An 8415-nucleotide genomic window follows, 5' to 3' on the forward strand; every position below is an offset into this window, starting at 1 on the left:
ATCTTGAGAAATAGTAAAAACTGAGAAGAACACATACTTTTGTGGTTACGAAGCGGGGAGGGAGGGAGGGAGAGGGTTTTTTATTCATTAATCAGTAGATAAGAACTGCTTTGGGTGAAGGGAAAGACAACACTCAATACATGGAAGGTCAGCTCAACTGGACTGGACCAAAAGCAAAGAAGTTTCCGGGATAAAATGAATGCTTCAAAGGTCAGCGGAGCAGGGGCGGGGGTCTGGGGAACATGGTTTGAGGGGACTTCTAAGTCAATTGGCAAAATAATTCTATTATGAAAACATTCTGCATCCTACTTTGAAATTTGGCATCTGGGGTCTTAAATGCTAACAAGCGGCCATCTAAGATGCATCAATTGGTCTCAACCCACCTGGAGCAAAGGAAAATGAAGAACACTAAGGTCACACGACAACTAAGAGCCCAAGAGACAGAAAGGGCCACATGAACCAGAGACTTACATCATCCTGAGACCAGAAGAACTATTTGGTGCTCGGCCACAATTGATGACTGCCCTGACAGGGAGCACAACAGAGAACTCCTGAGGGAACAGGAGATCAGTGGGATGCAGACCCCAAATTCTCATAAAAAGACCATACTTAATGGTCTGACTGAGACTAGAGGAATCCCGGCGGTCATGGTCCCCAGACCTTCTGTCGGCACAGGATAGGAGCCATCCCCAAAGACAACTCATCAGACATGAAAGGGACTGGTCAGAGGGTGGGAGAGAGATGCTGATGAAGAGTGAGCTGACTATATCAGTTGGACACTTGAGAGTGTGTTGGCAACTCTTGTCTGGAGGGGGGATGGGAGGATAGAGAGAGAGGGAAGCTGGCAAAATTGTCTCGAAAGGAGAGACTGAAAGGGTTGACTCAATAGGGGGAGAGCAAGTGGGAGTACGGAGTAAGATGTATGTAAACTTATATGTGACAGACTGATTAGATTTGTAATCGTTCACTTGAAGCTTAATAAAAGTTAATAAAAAAAAAGATAAAAAAATAAAGTAATTGTTGACTGGTCTCATTAAAAAAAAATTACCTATGTGTGGGACAAGGATGAGAAAGGACTGGGAACAAATAGAATAATTTAGTTGGAAAGCATGGATTGCAAATGCATTTAAATTCTCTTTGGAGTTTGGTGAATGTTGCTATTAGTATTTGTCTTGGTTACCTAATGCTGCTATAACAGAAATACCACAAGTGGATGGCTTTAACAAAGAGAAATTTATTCTCTCACAATCTACAAGGCTAGAAGTCCGAATTCAGGGTGCTAGCATCCTCTCCCCGTGGTCTCTGGGGGAAGGTCCTTGTCATCAATCTTCCTTGGTCGAGGAGCTCTCACAGGGAAGGAACCCCAGGTCCATGGACACACTATTCTCCTGGATCTTGTTTCTTGGTGATATGAGGTCCCCATCTCTCTCTGTTCACTTCTTTCTTTTTTATCTCAAAAGTTTGGCTTAAAATGCAACATAATCTTGTAGATTGAGTCCTGCCCCATTAACGTTTAACTGCCACTAATTCCACCTCATTAACACCATAGAGATAGGATTTACAATGCACAGGAAGATCACATCAGACCACAAAACAGTGACACCCACACAATACTGGGAATCATGGCCTAGCTAAATAGATACACATTTTGGGGGGGCACAATTCAATCCATAACAGTATTCATGTCTTAAAGAAGTCTGGACAGAATGGGATTTTTTCTGCAGGAATAGGAAGACAGGGCTTCCTAGGGGATAGTTTCAGTACCAGTTCTAGGATGGAAAAGAGACATGCTGGTTTGAAACTCATCAATCCGAGTTTCTCTTAGGTTTTCATTCCAGCTTGTCACTCCTCGATTCTTTAAGAAGAGAAGGCTTGCCTTGACCTCCTCCTGACTTGGCTACAGGTGAGAAACCTAGAGACTTAGACTTCCAGCCCTAGATAGCAATAAACGAAGAAAGAAAGGTAGGGTTTTTTGAATTCCATAAATGCAGAGCCGATTGCTGTATCTCAAGGCAACATCATGAGAAGTAGAAAGTTAAAAGTAGGAATCATCATCTGACGGAGAAAGAGATGGCAGAGTCATGCTCAGAGGAACACAGAGACTTCGTCAAGCCTCAGAGTCTGAGACAGCAAGGAGTCAGGTTCTGAAATTCCAATTCTTTCCTCAGACAAAGTGGTTTTCAAGTGTTCAGAACTCAACAGCTCACATTCGCTCATTTGTTCATGCATTCAGTCCATTTTTACATGTTAAGCACCAATTATGTGCCTAGTGCTGCTCTGGTTGGAGGAGAGAAGACAAAGAACAAGGTAGCCAAGGCCCTTATTCTTATAGAACTCACACTCCAGAGGTGGGGAGGCAGATGGTAAAAAATAATTGAAAGCAGAATTTTGTATTACTATGGGGAAAAAAAAAAATTTTTTTTTTTTATGGGAGACCCCAGTTCTGTTTCCAACCAATGTACCTCATGCGCAAACACCAAAGTCTGCGTCGTAGTTCCTGGTAACCTTTCATCTATTTCAACATTCTGGTGTGGTATAAATGTGGTTGCTGAACCACATGGTCACCACACAAACACACAACCCTCTCCTTTAGCATTTACTAGTTCAGGCACTCTGTTGGACTAAGACCATCTACTCATGAATGCCAACGTCCAGCAGAAAGACAAATACTACTTGGAAATACACAAAAAGAGGTGCTATGTGTTCCCCAATGACTTAATCAACAATGTGCTGCCACCAGTGTGGGGGATGGAGTTTGTGTTTGGGCTTCTGGACGATGGTCTTGCTCCTTGGAGGATTTTCTGCTTCTATGTCAAGTCCTAGAAACGCAGCTGGATTTTCCTGTTCAACCTGGCCATGGCTGGCCGTCTCCTCAACATCCGCCTGCTGTTTGTGACTGATAAGTACATGAGTAAGCAGGACTAGAGGTTTGGGGACATCACCTGCTGGCTGATGTTCTTCATGTTGCCCATGAACCACCAGGGCGGCAACATCTTCCTCACAGTGGTGGTTATGGAGAAGTATTTCCGGGTGGTCCATCCCCACCATGTTGTAAACAAGATCTCCAATCAGACAGCCACCATCATCTTCTGCCTCTTGTGGGGCGTCACCACTGGCTTGACCTGTCACCTTCTGAACACAGTTGTTGACCAAAAACAACTGTATGCATTTGTGCAGCAGCTTATCACCTGCAATACCTTCACGTGGCATGATTCCGTTCTCCTACAGTTCTTCTTGCCCTTGGGCATCATTCAACTCTGCTTAGCCAGAATCATCTGGAACCTGCGGTAGAAGCAAATGGATAGGCGCTTGAAGATCAAGAGAGCCATTCGCCTCGTCATGGTGGTGGCCATTGTCTTCGTCAACAGCTTCCTCCCCAGTGTGTCTCTGAGGATTGGCATTTTCTGGCTCCTGCACACAGTGGGGATGCAGGACTGTGCCCCCTATACCTCTGTTGACCTGGCATTTTTCATGACCTTCAGCGTCACCTACATGAACAGCATACTCAACCTCTTGGTGTATTACTTCTCCAGCCTATCTTTCTTCTCCACCATGATCAACTGAGAAGACGACAGGTGAGCCAGATAACAACCAGAGCATGAAAGTGGAGCTCACAGAGGATCTGAGCACCACCCAAAAAGCTCTGGAGGCTTTAATGGCCAACTCCAATGAGCTTTAACGGCTAAATAAGGTGAGCTATTGAGCCCCCAATATCTGATCCCACCCTCTCCTTAAATAACCCAGCCAAGAAGCAAGATTGTCACCAAGAACCACAATCTCCAGATACACAGTTTAGCTGGGGCACAGAGCAACATCACCAGACTTGGCCCAAGGTTTCCCGGGACTTCCACATTCAGAAAATCAGACGTAGAGCAACAGTGTGGCCAAGTGAGCCACTTGTTTGCATGTTGTCACTACAGAAATCTTGGGGAGAAGGTGGAGGAAAGCTTTTAGACTTCTGAAACTCTTGCTTAATCTCTGCCACTCACAGGACTGAAGATGGCAACGTTTTCAACATTTCTGCTGAGCAGAGTCAAAAGCACAGTGAAGCCCACTGGCACCGGTAACTTGTTGGCCTCCTTGCTTCACCTGCCTGAGACTTGGATGGTTCCAATCTCCTAGGACAACATTTAGCATGTTAGTGGACTCCAGATGGAAGGAGAACTAAGTGATTGAAAGGGAGCTATGTTTCTCTGGAGGAAGCCTAGACATCATTAAACAAGACAATAGGTCAACTGGGTTTGGGGGGACCAATTCATCTTTCAGCCAGGCTGTAGCAGAAACAGACTAGGCAAAGACACTCACAAACTTTGGTTAATATCTGAGTTGCCAGTGGAGTAAGAAAGAAGGCAATGAGCTCCAGGAGGGACTGAGCTAAACAGTGTTGTTAAGGGGAAGGAAAAGGACTTTGTGCTCCAACCAAGGACTAATCCATTCCTCTCTTGTTTACACTAATTTGAGGGTTGAGCAGGTAAAAGCGCTGCAGGAAAGAAAGCAGCTTCCCACCTCTGTTTGCTTTTCCCACTAAAAGGGGGAGCTCGCTGCTGCCCAGTGGTCAAGCGGGGGAGAGTCCTCCTGGCTCTGTGGCTTGTCACTTGTGTTTCTTACTTAGAATAAATCTACCCCTTCAATAAACTTTAATATGAGACACAGTCTGGTGTTGCAAATGCCTGGTCATGGTTAACATGAACGGAATTTTTTTTTTATTGTGCTTTAAGTGAAAGTTTAAAAATCAAGTCAGTTTCTCAAACAAAAATTTATTTCCATCTTGCTATATACTCCTAGTTGTTCTCCCCCTAATGAGACAGCATACTCCTTCTCTTCACCCTGTATTCCCGTGTCCATTCAGCCAGCTTCTGTTCCCCTCTGTCTTCTCATCTCCCCTCCAGAGAGGAGCTGCCCACATAGTCTCATGAGTCTGCTTGAGCCAAGAAGCTCACTCCTCACCAATATCATTTTCTATCTTATAGCCCAGTCTAATTACTGTCTCAAGAGTTGGCTTTGGGAATGGTTCCTGTCTTGGGCTAACAGAAGGTCTGGGGACCATGACCACCGGGGTCCTTCTAGTCTCAGTCAGACCATTAAGTCTGGTCTTTTTACAAGAATATGATATCTGCATCCTCCCAATCAAGAAGTGAGCAAAGGATATGAACACACACTTCACTAAAGAAGATATTCAGGCAGCTAACAGATACATGAGAAAATGCTCTCGATCATTGGCCATTAGAGAAATGCAAATTAAAACTACGATGAGATTCCATCTCACACCAACAAGGCTGGCATTAATCCAAAAAACACAAAATAATAAATGTTGGAGAGGCTGCGGAGAGGTTGGAACTCTTATACACTGCTGGTGGGAATGTAAAATGGTACAACCACTTTGGAAATCTATCTGGCGTTATACTAAACAGTCAGAAATAGAACTACCATACAACCCAGAAATCCCACTCCTGGGAATATACCCTAGAGAGATAAGAGCCTTCACACAAACAGATATATGCACACCCATGTTTATTGCAGCTCTGTTTACAATAGCAAAAAGCTGGAAGCAGCCAAGGTGTCCATCAACGGAAGAATGGTTAAATAAATTGTGGTATATTCACACAATGGAATACTACGCATCGATAAAGAACAGTGACGAATCTATGAAGCATTTCATAACATGGAGGAATCTGGAAGGCATTATGCTGAGTGAAATTAGGCAGAGGCAAAAGGACAAATATTGTATAAGACCACTATTATAAGATCTTGAGATATAGTATAAACTGAGAAGAACACATACTTTTGTGGTTACGAAGGGGGGAGGGTGGGAGAGGGTTTTTTACTGATTAGTTAGTAGATAAGAACTGCTTTAGGTGAAGGGAAGGACAATACTCAATACATGGAAGCTCAGCTCAACTGGACTGGACCAAAAGCCAAGAAGGTTCCAGGATAAACTGAATGCTTCAAAGGTCAGCGGAGCAAGGGCAGGGGTTTGGGGACCATGGATTAAGGGGACTTCTAAGTCAATTGGCAAAATAATTCTATTATGAAAACATTCTGCATCCCACTTTGAAATGTGGCATCTGGGGTCTTAAATGCTAACAAGCGACCATCTAAGATGCATCAATTGGTCTCAATCCACCTGGATCAAAGGAGAATGAAGAACACCAAGGTCACACGATAACTAAGAGCCCAAGAGACAGAAAGGGCCACATGAACCAGAGACTTACATCATCCTGAGACCAGAAGAACGAGTTGGTGCCCGGCCACAATCGATGACTGCCCTGACAGGGAGCACAACAGAGAACTCCTGAGGGAGCAGGAGATCAGTGGGATGCAGACCCCAAATTCTCACAAAAAGACCATACTTAATGGTCTGACTGAGACTAGAGGAATCCCGGCGGTCATGGTCCCCAAACCTTCTGTTGGCACAGGACAGGAACCATTCCCGAAGACAACTCATCAGACATGGAAGGGACTGGACAGTGGGTAGGAGAGAGATGCTGATGAAGAGTGAGCTAATTATATCAGGTGGACACTTGAGACTGTGTTGGCATCTCCTGTCTGGAGGGGGGATGGGAGGATAGAGAGAGTTGGAAGCTGGCAAAATTGTCACGAAAGGAGAGACTGGAAGGGCTGACTCATTAGGGGGAGAGGAAGTGGGAGTACGGAGTAAGGTGTATATAAACTTATATGTGACAGTCTGACTTGATTTGTAAATGTTCACTTGAAGCTCAATAAAAGTTAATAAAAAAAAAAAAAAGAATATGATATCTGCATCCCATTGCTCTCTGCTCCCTCAGGGTTTCTCTGTACTGTTCCCTGTAAGGGCAGTCATCGGTTGTAGCTGGGCACCATCTAGTTCTTCTGGTCTCAGGATGGTGTAGTCTCTGATTTATGTGGCCCTTTCTGTCTCTTGGGCTCATAATTACCCTGTGTCTTTGGTGTTCTTCATTCTTCTCTGCTCTAGTTGGGTTGAGACCAATTGATGCATCTTTAGATGACTGCTTGCTAGCGCTTAAGATCCCAGACACCACTCACCAAAGTCAGATGCAGAATGTTTTCTTAATAGATTTTACTATGCCAATTGACCTAGATGTCACCTGAAACCATGGTCCCCAGACCCCTGCCCTTGCCACTCTGGCCTTTGAAGCGTTCGGTTTATTCAGGGAACTTCTTTGCTTTTCATTCAGTCCAGTTGTACTGACCTCTCCTGTATTATGTGTTGTCTTTCCCTTCACTTAAAATAGTTCTCATCTACTATCTAATTGGTGAATACCCCTCTCCCTCCCTCCCTCCCCACTCTTGTAACCATTAAAGAATATTTTCTTCTCTGTATAAACTATTTCTTGAGTTCTTATAATAGCGATCTCATATAATATTCGTCCTTTTGTGACTGACTAATTTCACTCAGCAGAATTCCTTCCAGATTCCTCCATATTATGAAATGTTTCACGGATTCATCATTGTTCTTTATTGATGCGTAGTGTTTCATTGTGTGAATATACCATAATTTATTTATCCATTCATGCATTGACAGGCACCTCGGTTGCTTCCATTTTTTCTATTGTAAACAGTGTTACAAAAAACATGGGTGTGCATATATCTATTCGTGTAAAGGCTCTTATTTCTCTAGGATATATTCCAAGGGGTGGGATTGCTGGATCCTATGGTAGGTCTATTTCTGGCTTTTTAAGGAAGAGCCAAATCGATTTCCAAAGTGGTTGTACCATTCTACATTCCCACCAGCAATGTATAAGTGTTCCAGTCTCTCCAACATTTATTAACAAAAATGGAATTCTTAATTAAGCAGAGACCTTTAGGGGTTTTTAACTGAATTCTGTTTAGAAAAATCAGATACTGTTACATGAGAACAGCATACAGTGTTAAGCTACATCATGTGACAGTTAAGTAAAAATTACCTAGGTGTGGGACAGGATGGAAAAGACTGGGAACAAATAAGAATGATTAATAAGAAGAATTCTTTTTGGAAAAGTAGATTGCGAATGCATTTTCAGAGTCTGGTGAACGTTGTTACTAGTACTTGTGTAGTAAATAAGGAACTAGCCCAGAACGGGAGGAAGAAAGGGCTTCCTAGGGGGATAGTTTCAGTACCCGGTTCTGGGTTGGAAAACAGATGTGCCATAGTCAGGTTCCTTCTCTGATTCTTGAGTCATCTTCTTTCTCTTTTGTTCCAGTCGAATAGAAACCAATAGTTATGTCTTAGATGCCTGCTCTTAGACTTTAAAAACCCCAAACTACAGTATGCTGAGTAGCACACTGGGAGGCGAGGGTCTTGAATTCTTTATACACAGAGCACTTTGCTTGTCTGTGTCCCCAAGAAACATCTCAAGAGGCAGAAACTTAAAAGCAGGGATCACCTTCCTAAAGAGGAATAGATGGAAGAATTGTGCTCAGAGGAAAGTATGGACT

General features: G+C 43.5%; 1 pseudogene; it reads left to right on the forward strand.

Annotated features, from left to right (window-relative positions):
- The first annotated feature begins 1844 nt into the window (after positions 1-1844).
- LOC100665923 (hydroxycarboxylic acid receptor 2-like) lies at positions 1845-4296 on the forward strand (annotated as a pseudogene).
- The last annotated feature ends 4119 nt before the right edge of the window (positions 4297-8415 follow it).

The sequence above is a fragment of the Loxodonta africana genome, chromosome 19 (genome assembly GCF_030014295.1).
Source record: "Loxodonta africana isolate mLoxAfr1 chromosome 19, mLoxAfr1.hap2, whole genome shotgun sequence".
Taxonomy (NCBI): domain Eukaryota; kingdom Metazoa; phylum Chordata; class Mammalia; order Proboscidea; family Elephantidae; genus Loxodonta; species Loxodonta africana.